This window comes from Humulus lupulus, chromosome 5 (genome assembly GCF_963169125.1).
Source record: "Humulus lupulus chromosome 5, drHumLupu1.1, whole genome shotgun sequence".
NCBI lineage: Eukaryota > Viridiplantae > Streptophyta > Magnoliopsida > Rosales > Cannabaceae > Humulus > Humulus lupulus.
This window is the reverse complement of record NC_084797.1, coordinates 57433916-57450622: the sequence shown is the minus strand read 5'-3', so window position 1 is coordinate 57450622 and position 16707 is coordinate 57433916.

Below are 16707 nucleotides of genomic sequence, written 5' to 3'. Positions count from 1 at the left end.
TGGCTCAGCTTCGGCCCATTTGGTGAAGTAGTCGACTGCTACAACTGCGTATTTTACTCCACCTTTTCCCGTTGGCAAGGATCCAATTAAATCGATACCCCATATTGTGAAGGGCCATGGACTTTGCATTTGCTTTAACTCGTTGGGAGCTGCGCGTGGGATCTTGGAAAATCTCTGACACTTATCACATTTTCGCACAAACTCCATTGAGTCTTCGTTCATAGTCGGCCAGAAATAACCCTGCCTCAGAATCTTTTTCGATAAGCTCTGCCCCCTAGCGTGATCCCCACAAAAGCCTACATGTACTTCCTTCATCAGTTCTTTAGCCTTTTCTGGTGTAATACATCTGAGTAGTGGCATGGAATATCATCTTCGGTATAGAATAACATCAACCAATATGTACCTAGCAGCCTGTCTCTGGAGAGTCCTGGCTTTGTTTCTATCTGCTGGTAGTACACCATTCGTGAGATACTCCAAGTACGGTGCCATCCATGTATCTTCTATCTGAATTTCCATACTGGTTTCATCTGCTTGTATGCTCGGCTCGCGTAGCCGTTCCACTAGCACTATATTTAAAGTGTCAGCATCTTTCACACTCATGAGTTTGGCTAAGGCATCTGTGTTTGAATTCTGATCTCGAGGTATTTGTTGGAGGGTATACTTCTCGAATTGTGCCAACAGATCTTTAGTTTTGTTCAGGTAGGCCACCATTTTCAGGCCTCATGCTTGATACTCCCCTAAGACCTGATTCACTACCAGCTGTGAATCATTGTAAATATCCAGCACTTTTATACTCATGTCTTTGGCCAACCTTAGCCCAGCGAGGAGTGCTTCATACTCGGCTTCATTGTTTGATGCGGTGAAATCGAACCTAATAGCGCAGTGAAATCGATGCCCTTCTGGCGTTATCAATATCACTCCTGCTCCTGTGTGAGATTCGTTGGACAATCCGTCCGTGAATAACTTCCACGAAGGAGCTTCAACTTGGGGCTCAGGCACACTAGGTTTTCCGCACTGCTCGTTATTTGAGAGCTCAGTGAATTCGGCGATAAGATCAGCCAAGACTTGTCCTTTTACTACTGCTCGCGGTGAATATGTGATATCGAATTGCCCGAGTTCGACTGCCCATTTTAACAAACGTCCAGCCGCCTCCGGTTTTTGTAGAACTTGCCGAAGGGGCTGGTCAGTTAAGACTGTGATGGGATGGGCTTGGAAGTAAGGATGTAACTTCCTTGAGGCCAAAATTAAGCAATAGGCTAATCTTTCGATGGGAGGATACCTCAATTCGGCACCGATTAACCTCTTGCTAACATAATAAACTGCCTTTTGTACGCCTTCTTCTTCTCATATTAGCACCGCAGTAGCAGCATATTCGGTGATCGCCAGGTAAATGAACAAAGTTTCTCCATCTTTAGGCTTTGATAAAACAGGAGGTTGTGCCATGTGGGATTTTAAGGCTTGGAAAGCCTGTTCGCAGTCTCCAGTCCACTCGAACTTCTTGTTGCCTCTAAGTAGATTAAAGAAAGGGACGCATTTATCCGTCGACTTTGAAATAAATCTACTGAGTGCGGCAATCCTTCCAGTTAAACTTTTCACATCCTTGATTTTCACCGGCGATTTCATGTCGATCAGGGCTTTGATCTTTTCGGGGTTGGCCTCGATTCCTCTTGAATTAACAATGAACTCCAAAAATTTCCCTGATCCTACTCCGAAAGAACATTTGAGAGGATTTAGCTTCATCTGATATTTGTTCAAAACATTGAAACACTCATGTAAATCCTTCACATGTCCTTCTTCCTTCTTTGACTTTACCAGCATGTCGTCCACATACACCTCCATGTTTACTCTGATTAACTCCTTAAACATGTGGTTAACCAATCGCTGGTAAGTCGCACCAGCGTTTTTCAGTCCGAAGGGAATTACTTTATAATAGTATAACCCTGTATCGGTCTGAAAGCTAGTGTGATCCTCGTCAGGGGGATGCATACTGATCTGATTGTATCCTGAGTATGCAATCATGAAAGAGAGGATCTCATGTCCTGCAGTTGCATCGACCAGCTGGTCGATCCTTGGGAGTGGGAAGCAATCTTTTGGGCAGGCTTTATTAATGTTTGTGAAATCCACACAGGTTCGCCATTTGTCATTAGGCTTGGGAACCAGTACTGGATTAGAGACCCATGATGGATAAAACGCCACCCTGATGAACCCATTCCCCTTCAGTCTTTCAACTTCCTCTTTTAAGGCTTTCGATCTATCCTTATCGAGCAGCCTTCTTTTCTGTTGCACGGGTGGAAAACTTTTGTCAACGTTCAGGACATGGCTAATGACTGCAGGATCTATCCCAGCCATGTCTTTATGTGACCAGGCAAAAACTTCCTGGTTCTTTCTCAAAAATTCCACTAATGCATGCTTCGTTGTTGCTTCTAAATTTTTACCGACCTTTACTACTATGGTCGGAATTTTTTCGTCAAGTTGGGCCTCTTCAAGGTCCTCGACAGGTCCAACATCTTCCTCAAAATCCCCAAAGCGAGGATCTAAATCTCTATCATCACTTTGGCCAACACCCTATTTGGTGACTCCATCACCGAATTGGGCTTGTGTATCAATGGCCATCTGCAACCTCTCTGGGGGAGTGCTCTTCGACGTTCCCTTCTTTGCCTTCGTGATCGAGGCATTGTAGCACTCCCTTGCTTCCCTCTGATTTCCCAACACGCGTCCTACCCCTGCGTCTATCGAGAATTTCATGGCCAAGTGTCATACTGAGGTGACGGCCCGAAGGTCAACCAGTATGGGCCTTCCGATTACAGCATTGTACGCGGAAGGACAATCGACTACTATGAAAGTAGCGAGTAATGTCCTGGTAGTAGGCATTGTACCTGCTGTTACCGGAAGTCTGATTGACCTCGTTGGGGCGAGTCCCTCACCAGAGAAGCCGTAAATTGTTTGGTTGCAGGGCTCCAAGTTCTTGACGGACAACTTCATGCGTTCCAGCGAAGACTTGTACAAGATGTTTACTGAACTTCCTGTATCGACTAGCACTCTCTTCACCATCATGTTGGAAATTTGAACATCCACAACCAGTGGATCGGAATGTGGGAACCGGATATGCTGGGCATCGCTATTAGAGAAGGTTATTTCACCGTCCTCTGACCGAGCCTTCTTTGATGCCCGGTCCTCCACAGTCATCATCTCGATGTCCTGGTCGTGGCGTAGGGTCCGAGCATATCGTTCCCTTGCCTTTCCGCTGCTTCCCACAAGGTGCGGTCCTCCACAGATGGTGAGTAAAGTGCCAGCTGCGGGATTAGGCTGCAAAGGTGGCGAGCATTGGCGTGCGGGCGCCTGCTCGTTGCCACCTGGAGCCTCTCGTTGGGAAGTTCCCAAGGCCCGTACGTATCTCCTCAAGTGTCATTTTCTGATAAGGAACTCAATTTATCCTTTAGCTGGTTGCACTCGTTTGTATCGTGTCCGTAGTCATTATGATAACGACAGAACTTGGTAGTATCTCTCTTCGAAATATCCTTTCGAATGGGAGCGGGTCTTTTGTAAGGCACACTAGAACTCGTGGCCTGATACACCTCTCCTCGAGATTCGACAAGGGCAGTGTAGTTAGTGAACCGTGGTTCATAATGATTGCCCTTAGCGCGTTTGTTTTCAGAGGTGGAAGGTTCATTATGAGACCGCTTCCCCCCATTCTTGCCATTGCCATTGCAGTTCTCATTGCCTTTGCCGTTGGGTTTTGACCCATTGGCGGCTTTGGAGGGCTCGGCAGTCCCCTTATCTTTGCCTGGGGGCTTTCCCTTGCTGGCGATGGCATCCTCGAGCTTGATGTATCGATCAGCTCGATCCAAGAATTCTTGAGTAGTCTTAACTCCATGCTTTCTGAGGCTACTCCACAAAGGTGTGCGACACCTAACTCCTGCAGTTAAGGCCATCATCTTGCCCTCATCTCCCACTGTTTTAGCTCCAGCCACTACTCGCATGAAGCGCTGGACATAATCCTTCAGTGGCTCTCCTTCTTGCTGGCGTATCTCCACCAGATGATTCGCTTCAGTTGGGTGCACATGACCCACATAGAATTGTCAGTAAAATTCCTTTACGAACATCTCCCAAGAAACAATACTTGTAGGAGGGAATTTGAAAAACCACTCCTGTGCAGCATCAGAAAGTGTTGCAGGAAAGATCCTGCACCGAGCGTCTTTGGACACTTTCTAAATGTCCATCTGTATCTCAAACTTGTTGACATGAGATACCAGGTCACCATACCCATCAAAGTTCGGAAGCATGGGAATCTTAAACTTGCTGGGAGTTTCTGCCACAGCTATCCTTTGAACGAAAGGAGTGCCCCTTCTCCTGTCGTACTCAATATGAGACGTCCTTCCCCCGACCAGCTGTTGTATTGCCTAGTTCAGGGCATCTATTTGGGCTTGCACGGCGTCAGGAATTGTCGGGGCCTCTGCTGCTGGGGGAATGTACTCATCATGTCGTTCCTGGCTGTCGTTGAGTACATCTCTTAAATCTTCATCTCTTCGTCGTTGCTCGCTTGCTCCGAGCCAGTTAAAGACGTTATTTTGTCTGGGCTGCCCCCCAGCGTTACGTCTCTCGGGTTGGTCTTCCCTAGGTGGTGGGCTTCGGTCCCCACCTCTTTCTTCATTTCTCCGACCGAAATTTCCTCTACCTGAGTCGGCCTCATTGTAACCATGGCCATCTCTGAACCTTGATTGGCTATGGTGGGATTGACTATCCCCTCGGTTGCCTCCTCGGGCTGGAACTTCCCGAGCGTTAGAGGGTGGTCTGCGTTGGTCAATAGGTCCCCGTGCATTATCATGTCGTGGGGGGCCCCGAACCGTAGAGCTTATCTCTGAGTTCCTTCTGTTGCCAGAAGGACGCTGCCCCCTGCTCGGTGGGTTCGGATTTTCGCCCCTATGGCGTCTAGGACTACGGGGCTGCTGCCCGGCCCTATTCTGCCTTGGCTGTGGGGGATTGCCTCGACCAACCTGGGATGGAGGCTGCACTTCGGGATCCCTTGGCGGGACATCATCCTGAGGCATTGGCAGCTACTCGGGCCTTTGGGGGCTCGATGGCTGGATCAGCGGGCTAGGATTGGGACCCCTTTGGGGTGGCCCATTTGCGGGTTGATCAAGCTGTGAGGCAGGTGCAGCCTGATTCCTAGCCAACTGCAGGGCTGCTTCGAGGCCTGCCATGGCTTCCCTCTGACGACGGTCCATCTCCGCCTGTCTTTCACTTAGATCCTGGCGCTGTCGCTCTATCTCTTGTTATTGCCGTGCCATAATCTCCGCAGCACTTTCTTGGCTAGCCCTCAGATTGGCCAGTTCATCCTGCAATACCCCCAGGGTATTTCTCAGCGTCTCGGAATCCGGTTCTTCCTCATCAAATTGCAAATGTGGCTCATTTTCAGCCATGTTTGGAGGAGGAGGCGGTTGAGATGGTGCAGCGCCAGCCGTCTGCCCAGTTTTCTTTGTTGTTTTCGCCATTACTGCTTCAACCATTTCGTATCAAGCTCTCAATGAAAGCACCAGAATGTTGACCCTTGTTTTGGTCAACTGACACAGAGTCAAAACGCTTGATGTGGATAGATGTATTGGAATGAATATAATGACAAAAACAGTAAAGAACACAAGAAATTATAGTGGTTTGGCCCCAGGAACTGGTAATGACCTACGTCCACTTAAGCTATCATTGATATTAGATCTCAAAGGAGTGATCAAAGAACTAGGGTTCTCTGAGTTTCACAAACCTGAGACGGACAAGCAATATAATCGTAATACAATAGCATTAATTCTCTCGTAAGTGTATAACTTCAATTAACCAAAAGCCAAAAGTCTCTTCCTTGAGCTATCTTTCTCTATTTAGAGGCTCAAGGAGGATTACATGAATTTGTTACAGATATTCTCTCCTAATTAATCGGATAATCAGGAATTATTAGAGATAATCTCGAAATTGATTATGATTTCCACAAGATCATCTTCAAATATGCGGAGTGTACGACCATGCTAGTCGTAAGGAAAACTCAACTGCTACGCCAGGACGATCTTACTGATCGATGGTCGAACAAAACTCTGCCAGGTGTCAACCACGTGTTTAAAAACACCTGCCACGTCACCCGTGCCTGTTTTTTGGATAACACAAACTACCGTTAAATATAAGAATATTCTGTTAAATATAAGAATATTCTATTAAATATAAGAATATTCCGTTAAAGTTAACCTTAAAAAAATAAAAAACCGTTAAAACTAAGAATTTCCGTTATCTACACACTTATTATATAGAAGAGATATATATCCCTGTTAAACAGTGATTTGGATATGATTAGTTGTTTTTAATTATCTCTTGCTACTGTATTAGTGTTTCTATTCTGTTGTTAATGTTAGTGGACACATGTCATATTTCTTAGTTTTGGTGTGTACTCGCGGTGTCCTACTAGGGGACTATACATACTCTTTTGCACTCTTTTCTCAATTTTAAGGAATAGAAACACATTTTTTACAATTTCTTCTGTCATAGTATCAGAGTCATAAAGGCTCTTCATGGCGTTTGAGATGAGTACAGGAAGCCGACCTCACTCACCAGAGAAAGACCAACAACAAACACCACCTCTGCAACCATCTACAACCTCTTTGCTTGCATCTACTGTTTCATTGCCTTCCTCTCATACGAGCCAATTGAGCTCTAATTTTCCATCTCTTACTCAAACAATATTGTTATTTTGGGATTGAAATAAAAATTAGAATGAATTACCGATAAAAATTTCTAGCTGAGTCGCGGACTTTGTCGCTCTCTTTAAGACGTTTCGCGGCTCTGCCCTAAGTGTGTACGGCAGCCTATCAACCACGCCGTCCCCATGATAAAACAGACATTGTATACAAAACCCTTCTGCACTGGATGTAATCGCTCATGTACACCCTCAAACACGCGTGTATGGTGGTCAGGTGTGTGAGTCCTCACCCATGCGCACAAAACTGGGTGCCCCTTAGGGCCCAAACCCAATTCTCATGGTTGTCTATCATATACCCTTATGAAAAAGTATCCTTATCCCATGTGGGACTCTTTCCATCATCACACACTTAACACTTCTTTCTTTTAAAAATTCACACAAAGTTCCAACAATCCCCCACTTGAATTTTTAAAAATATTTTCTCGAGCAATATCAGAATCTATAAGATTGTGCATAAACAAATGTATCTTTTGATTTGAACATTTGCGCAGTGAATATGATTTAGATTATACTAGAGTGACTCGTAGTCTTAAACTCTATCTCTAACAATGTACCACGCTCCAATCTTTCAAGGGTGTAGTCAAAAGCCCGTGCGTTAATGGCCACGCACGTCTATCCCAGTATAGTGAACGCTCTAGAGATTTTTGCACCAAATTTCATAGGAAGCGACCCCACTTCCACATTCACATAGGTGAGTCTATCAAGAGTACTCATGTAGCTCGGTACTCCACTCCATGTAGAGTATAGATCTCATTAAGAGTTTTTGAAGGTGATATACTACCTAAGTATTGAACTTATTGAATTAGCAAGTCAAGATTCAATGAAATCATAAAGAACATGTAAAAGAATCACACAAGGCAATTTTTACAAGGTTCACCACTACACAAAGTAATGGCTAATCATTAGGACCTAGTCTAGAGAAAGAAATCCACTAAGATCAAAAATGCAAGTTTTACAAAGTATCTCTGATTTTATATTAACAACAAGAAAATCTTTTATACTTGTCTCTCTTGCAAATTTCCTTAGATTGATCACTTCAAGTCTTCACACTTGAACTTTCACAGATCTGACATTCTTTCAAGACTTCACCTGAAGAACACTACTGTCTGCCATGGATGAACATCCTTCAAAGCTCAGAGTTCTTCAACCTGTCAGAACAGCAAAAAGGAAAAACCCAAAAATACCAAAACCTAGCAGAACTAAGTTTCTCAAAAATCCAATCTGAGTTCTAACAAACTCAACAAATCAAGACACACTAATAACCGAAAATCGTTAGGAAATTTAAACACAGCACCAAAACCCAAAACCAAAATAGACATTTTAATTCATGCCACATAAGCAACAAGAAGACTTTAAGACAAACACAATTTCCAGATACAACTAGCAAAATAACAGATGAATCATAATATTGTCAAAATACAAAACACAGATGCAACTGGCAAAATAACAGACGAATCGTAATATTTCCAAAAAAAAAAAACACAAAATGTATGACACTTACAATCTCCCCCTTGACAATTTATGATCAGTGCACAACAAAAAAAAAACATAAAAGAAATGAAAAACACACACATCTCCCCCTCAATGATCATAAACAAGAACTACCTAGTTGAACGATGAAGCTAGCCACACATGATCTTACGCAGAGGAGATGGAGAAGGAGCAGAATCTGAGTCATTAGAACCATCATTATCAGTAGAAAACTCCCCCTGGACACTGTCCGCAATCTTATTAGAAGCTCGAGGAGACAACTCCCCCTGTGTTGGTGCTGGAGAATGATCAGACTCAGGCAATGTACCCTCCCCCTAAACAGTAGAAGGGGGAAAAAAACAGGAGAAGACTTAGGCGAAGCAGAAGAAGATTGAGGCTGAAGGATCTGTCGAAGACCAGCCAACTGAGACAAAACCCTACACTCAAAAGCTTTGGAACGCAGCTGAGATTGCATAACTAGACCTTTAAGACCATCCAATTGAGATTGTTGAGAGTAAAGCATCTCAAATAATTTGTACTTCCATGAGGCAAGAGCTAAACCCTTCAAAAGAGGATACTTAAGAGGCTTAGGAGGAGGTACATGTTTAGAGGACAGAGGCTGAAAAGTCTTATCTAAAACCAGGAGAGGTAAGAAAACATCTTGAGAAGTAAACTTCGGGTGAGCAATCTTGTGTACTAAGCAAGGATGAGGAAGAAAGAGCCGATGACTTTTAGTATGAAACGCTTGATACATCCTACCATGCATAAGAATAGACAAATATATGGAAACCCCAGTGCCCACAGCAAACAGAAACCGTCCAATATCAGCAGTAACAGTTGAAGTATGAGAATTGGGAATCCAATTACTGAGAGCAACTTTATGCAAAACACGATAAAAACTTGTCAAGGAAGGAGTAGGGAAATCATTAGATACCTCATTCCATCAAAAATTAGCTTGACCAGCCAACTCATGACCCACCAGGTTTAAATAAGGGGCATATTCAGCATTGTAAGCAGCATCGGAAACCAAAGGCATATTCAATAGACCCCGAATAGTGGAGGGAGCAAACGAAATACGTTTACCCCTATAAAAAGTAGTAAACCAGTTGGGATGTTGAGCATCAAGCAAAGATTTTTCTAAGTTAGAATAGAATTCCCTAACCATATTTTGAGATGGCATGACAAGACCAGTGGCTGTGTGAACTCACTTTCGAGACTCTAGAATCTCATGAGGCCTAAGAAAATCCTCTAACACAACAGAATGCTCAACATGCAAATGACGAAAAGACACGCATTCTTTAAACCGTTTTTCAACAAATCTATTGACAAAGAAAAATACAGAGCTCAAATCAGACTTAGGAATCCCATAAATAGCAGAGGATGATTTGGATTCTTTTTATTTTGTGGGTAAACCACTAGTAGGCTTTGGTTTCTTACTAGGCGGGGGTTGAGTGATATGGTCAGAGGGACACTTAGAGGGAGAAGAGGGAGACCCAGCAATATGAGCGGATGCTCGAGTGACTCGACGAGGGACCTGAGAAGACTCATGGGAATGTTTTTTATTTTGAGCAATAAACTTAACCCGAGACCCACGAACGGACCTAGACGGAACAATAGAAGGAGCAGATGCAACATGAGATGACACATTGGCAACGAAACTAAGAATAGGAGGACAACCAGAGAAAGGAATAGATGGAATACCTGGAGATGGAGAGACTCTCAGAGACTCGGAGGACACGGAGGATGGAATAGGGAGAACCGAGCCAGTAACCTCACACCCCGGAGAGGGCGACGACTAGGGCGAAGGAAGAACATTGAGAGCCCCTTCCAAGGAATCTTCAGGGACTTGAGACCCATCCTTGACACAAAGAGAAGACATGGGAGACGATGAGGGAGAAGAAAATTAGGGTAGAATAGGAAACACTAAATGAACAAAATGCACTTTAAAAAGAAATTCCCCAAGGCTATTTTGGCAAAAAAAAAAAAGAAGCCTGTTGTTATACCCAAAAATTGGAGAATGCATCCTAGGAGGCTAAGGAGAATGCATTCTAGGAGAGCTAAGGGGAGTGGTCCTAGGAGACCCCAAGGAGGATGTGGTCCTAGGAGACCCCAAGGGAGTGATCCTAGGAGAACCCAAGGATGAGGTCCGAGGAGAACTCAATAAAGTGGTCTTAGGAGACCCCAAGGGGATGTGGTCCTAAGAGACCCCAAGGGTGTGTAGGAGGCAAGCCTCCCAAGGTTTCCTAAGTGTTGGCTCGAACGTGTCCAAGGTAAGTAGCTAAGGAGGAGGAGTCTCATGCAAGAGAATGGAGACTTAGATTTTGATAAGGAGAGCCTATACATTGTTCGATCGGACATGTTTGGGAGATGCTAAAGGAGGTTGCCTCAATGTTGTCCAAGGTGAGGTGCCAAGGAGGTTGCCTCAATGTTGTCCAAGGTGAGGTGCCAATGAGGTTGCTTCAATGTTGTCCAAGGTGAGGTGCCAAGGAGGTTGCCTCGGACCACCTTGGTCCGAGGAGAAGCCAAGGAGATTGGTTGAAGGAGGAACATGGCATGCTAGAGGAGAGTGCCATGTTAGAGGAGAGAAGTGCATGTCCTACCACCATGCACGTTCAACCCACGAAAACATGTCCTACCACCATGCACGTCCAACCAACACTTGCATGAGTGGTCAGTAGGAGGTGGATCAACTAGCTAGAGGAGACTAAGTCAAGATTCCCAGAGACAGCTTCAACAACATACGCGGGAATCTCTCATTCTTCCCACAAATTGGGGGTTTGTTACATTTCGAATTTTGAATGTTTAAATGTAATAAATATAATAAAATATCCCTATCATAAGGGGATGTCAGTTGAGAATCCCAGGCCTATAAATAGAGAGCTTATGGGATGAGAGAGGGTCTTCTTCTGCTTCTTCTTTCTAGAGAGAGAAATTTGGGGCTGTCTATTCTAGAGAGAGAAAGTGCTGAAATTAGAGAGAATTCTTGTATTTTCACAATTTGTACTGAAGAAACTCAGTTGGCTCAGTCCATCTGATCTTGAGTACAGATTTATAAATCGCAACTCTAAGTGGATTAGGCTATTACCGACAATCGGGGCTGAACCACTATAAAAATCTCCTGTGTTATTTATTTTTCTTGCTTATACCGTCTGTTGTCGTTTTTATTTCTCTTGAAGGCTTTCGTATTTGACGTTCTCATGTCGTTGGCTAAAAACGCAGTCAACACCTGTGCAACGAGTAACATATTTGAAAAGAAAACAAACCATATTGAAAAAGTATGTAAAGAAAAAAAACTTGAGAAAAATCCAAACATATTAAAAAAAATCACAAATTTCCACAAAGCCCAAAAAAAAAATGATAAAGACACATGCAGATGATCAACTCAGAAAATACAGGAGAATTATGAACACAAAATAGTAAAAACCAGAGAGATCAGAAGAAGAAAAAAAGACATACCAAATCACACAATAATTGCAATTCAGTGGCAATACAAATTGTCTCACAAATAAGCAAGATGATCTAATATGAGATTTCAACAGAATTTTGAGCTAGAATTCTCTATTAGTGTGTGCAATTGATCTCATGTGAGCTAATTAGCTCACTCCCTCAGCAAAATGTTTAAATTTGTGCCCCTTTTTTTAGCTATTTTTTTATTTTTCTAACAAAACCCCCTTCTTTTTTTTAAACACTCTGGATTTTCTTGAATGCAAACCAACAGTGGCTTTCACTCTTTGTCAGAGATGTAGTCGTCATCTTTAGTTAGAAAAGCCAAATGAGAAGGAGCAAACTTCTAAATGACTAATGGACCACAAGATAGCTCTTCCCATTGCATCCAACAAAGGTAGCCCTTTCTACTAAGAAGAATTAAGAGCTCAAACCAATAAGCAAAACTGGAAATCATACATGAGAGAAAACTTGCTTCAAGAGACATTGTAAACACCACAAAACTGAAAAAAAATGAAAGGTATGAATAGCAAAAAAAAAATGATCATCTCTGGAAAATAAAAAATCAAATCATACAAACTCCAATGCATTTTATAAGATGAGCATAATTCTGTGAACTAAGAGCTTTAGTAAATAAATTAGCAAGTTGAGCCTCTGTGGAAACATATGATAAAAAAATTACTTTGGATTCAACCAAGTCTCTAATAAAATGATAACAAATATCAATATGTTTGGTTCTAGAGTGTTGCACAGGATTCTTAGAAATATTAATTGCACTTGTGCTATCACAGTAGATAGTCAAAGTTTCTTGAGGAAAGCCATAGTCACTAAACATTTTGTTCATCCAAAGTAATTGAGTATAGTAGCTACCAGCTGCTATATATTCTGCCTCAGCAGTGGACAAAGAAATAGAATTTTGGTTTTTACTCAACCAGGAGACAAGATTGTTCCCAAGATAAAAACACCCACCATATGTGCTTTTCCTATCATCTAGACTCCCAGCCCAATCTGAATCACTATAACCAACCATTGACATGTTAGTATCACACGTATACCATAGAACAAACTCTAAGGTACCAGCAATGTAACGCCCTAAAATCCAGGGACCGTTATGGTGTGCATTTTAAATAATGCTAAACTCGATAATCGAGTCATTTGGCCATAATCGTGTAACTAAGTATGATTAGCGATTTAGGGTTAAGATATAACGTTTCACTAAAACGTTTACTATATACATTGGGATCCCAAAAATATAATTTAAAGGTTAATTACAAGAAAATATTTCTAAGCGGCAAAATAGGGTTTAACCCTGGTTCCTCTTTCAATCCTCGGTCGTGGCAGTCGAGCAGCCGCATATGTACACATCGTCACCTAAGCTCTCCAACTCAAGGAAGGTCCAACTTTCTTTTGCCTTTACCTGCACCACATAGCACTCGTGAGCCGAAGCCCAGCAAGAAAACTCAATTTGCTCATGAACAGTAATAACATGTCATCAACTCATAAAGTGCATGCCTAACAACAATAGCCTTAATCACACATGCAAATAAGTTCAAATAAATGTTGTGGAGTCCAGCACTCTGAGTAGATGACTATTAAGTCTCTCACTCTGAGGTAGATGACTAGTAAGTCAATCTCGGTTAGATGACTAGTAAGTCCATCTCGGTCAGATGACTAGTAAATCAATCTCGATTAGATGACTAGTAAGTCAATCTCAGAGGTCCCATACCCTCATAACCATGTGACGTGTTGGTCACCCTAGTCTTTCCGACTCTGGCTCTAAGTAACTAGTCTTTAGACTAGACAAGCACTTTTAGTTTTCATCGAACTTGAGGTCGGTCCGGCATTAATGCTCATGATGAGTCATCCAATGCAGATGTCGATTAGATCTAATCTTTTATCGGCTCTGCGTTCATGACGCTTATGCCGCTCCTGACTCTTAGGTCAATAAAACATGACCAGTGCTCAGTATTACTGTTGAACTTGACTAGTAAGTCACAGCTTCACAGTCAGTTCTGACACCATTGCCGATTCTGACTAGTAAGTCAGTGCCACACACAAGTAAGAAATGCTACCAGGCATATATCATATGTCAAATATCTGAATGTAAGGCATTCAGCATGCTTACTTAATAATTGCTAGCATAATTAGAATTATGCACAAACACAGAGACTCAAGCTCTGTTCAATCTCATATTTAACATTCATGGCATGCCCTAACCACATGTTTCTCGTGCATCACATGCATCACATAAGGGGTGCAGTTTTCTTACCTTTGATTTGAGAGAGAAATAACAAATGAACGACCCTTGAGAACGATCAATCCTTTAATCCCTTAGCGGTCACCTAGTCATAGCCAAATATGGAATCCATCAATAAAGTAAATCAATAAAATGTTCACAATCTAAAACCTCACTCCCGGGATCAATCATGTACCCTCAGGACTCCCAATCCACCCAAACGGGGTAGCGGAACCATTCCCCGAGCCCCTAAAATCCACCTGAGCCTTAAAAACGTGCCTTGCTGAGAATGACCTAGCGCTGGGGCACTGCCCCAAGTCAGAGAGAGTCCCACTCTTTGCCCTGCCTAGCACTGGGGTGCCACCTACAGACCAGTTTTTCCTGAAACATCATCCAAACATACCATTCAACCCCAAAACTTCATTCATACCACAACCTCATCAAAACCCAAGCAAACTTTCTCAAAATCCTCCATGAATTCTCAACTAATCACTTCAAAATTCTCAACTGAAAACTAATAGAAAAACAGGGTATAACCGGAATTTCATGGCTGAATTCTTACCTCAAGCTTGAATTGAGTCCTCTTCAATGGTTGAACTAATCTAGAACCTCAAGCATTGACTCCCACACTTGAATCCTCAAACTTAGCTTCAAAATTCCAAAGGAAGAAGAAGAAGGATGATGATCATGAGAAGGGGAGGAAAAGGTTCTATTTTGGTTTCAACTTCCACAACCTTCAAGTTTGATATAATCCCTTGGTCAAATGACCATAATACCCCTAGGTTAAATAAATTCCTTTAAAGTTTAGCAAGGGAAAAATCATCCGTTCTCCTCTATTCCCATTAATCATTGTTGACCCTGATCTTGGCCAACTGACACGGAGTCAAATATGCTTAATGTGGACAAATACATTGAAATGAATGTGATGACAAAAATAATAAAACACACAGGAATTTATTGTGGTTCGGCCCCAAATTCTGGTAATGACCTACGTCCACTTGAGCTGTTATTGATATAGGATTCAAAGGAGTGATCAAAGAACTAGGGTTCAATGAGTTTCACAAACCTCTGACGAACAAAAGAATATATCGAAAGTGATAGCTCTAATACACTTGTAAAACTCTAATCTCAGATAATCAGAAAGCCCAAAAGTCCTCTTCCTTGAGCTATCTTTCTCTATTTATAGGCTCAAGGAAGATTACATTAATTTGTTACAGATATTCTTTCCTAAATAATCGGATACTCAGGAAATCCTGAGAGATAATTTAGGATACGATTATAACTGCATAAGATTTTCTCCGTATATAGCGAGTATACGACCAAGCTGGTCGTATATAAAGATTGAGCATTGCGCCATAGATATCTTTCTAGTCGATGGTCGAGCGAGAATTCTGTCAAATGTCAACCACGTGTATTAAGTGTCTGCCATGTCATCCATGCCTGTTTTTTGGATAACATTTGCCCCCCAGGTTTGTTTAGTGCGACCAGCAATAAAGAAACTTTAAGGAAACAACCGTTCATATGCCCCACAAAATTTGTCAGGATCCTCGTGCGTTTTTGAAAACCGTGACATAATTATGTCTAATCAAGCCTTTTCAGTTTTCAATAAAACAATTTGATGGCTTATACACTCCCCCACGTTTCGAAAATGGGAAAGTAATGATTGCCACTTTTTGCCATACCTCAGCCTCTATAAGTAACCTCTTTTTCTTCTTTGTAATTTTTTACTCACCATTCTTATCAAGAACTTCAAGAACTTTGCTTTCAAAACTCAGAGCTTCGAAACCATTCAGACGTCCAGCCGAAGGTCTTTCCGACTCGAAATTTCTACTTTTTTATGAATCTCCACGCTTTTCCCAAGTATTCACTTCATCTTTCAAACTTTTCATTATGCTTTGCATGCCGTTACTATACTCTGTGATTTTATGCGTTCTTGAGTAGAAATTATGAGGATTTTTGTATAAACCATCTAATGCTTGGTAAGAGAGTGTATTTTTGATTTATATAAGTTAGGAACTAGTTTGATAGTAAGGATCATAGGCTTAGGGCGTAAGATCGATGTAAAAATTCAATCTTTAAGCTAGTTGAAAAAAAACTGGGTTTTTTCCCGCCCTTTAGGAGTTGAAAAAGTTCCCTTTCAGAAAACATTTTATTTCCTTTTTGATCCATTTTTCAAACTACTAGCACCAAACTTAGTGTAGGGGTAGGATGCTGCTGGTCAATAGACGCGAGCAACGTTATCCTAATCTCCCACGTTACCTCGCAGACTATGTATCTTATCTCCTCCATTGTCTGTTTGCAGTTCATATGCAAGACCCTTGGGGAGGAGAAAGACCCATTGAAGACGACCTCCTGGCTCAACTGCTTGAAGGTGAAGAAAACCCATCTACTCTGATACCGGATATCCCTTTTTCTCGCCCTAGCCCAAACCTTCCTCCAATCCCAACCCAGAGAATGGCTCGAACAAAAACAAAAGCTCAAAAAAGGAAAACCCATAACTCCTCAGGCCAGCCTACTGCTAATGCCCCCTCGACCAGTGGTCGAGGTGAATATGCTCCTGACACCAATGTTCAAAGGCGTGCCCGTCCTCGACATGCTGATCAGCCGGATGTTGAGTGGCACGTTGTTCCCCAGAGTAAGGTGACACTGCGGATGATCGCCAACTACTTAAAATAAATACAACCTGACGGGGGTGACCTTAGTCAGACCTTCTATCGACCAGCGGGCCAACCTGCCAGGTGGAGCCTACAACACCCAGTCGAGGTTTCACATTGAGGTAGGTGCCACCCTGCCTCTTCACTCGTTTTTTCAGGGGGTTGCAAAT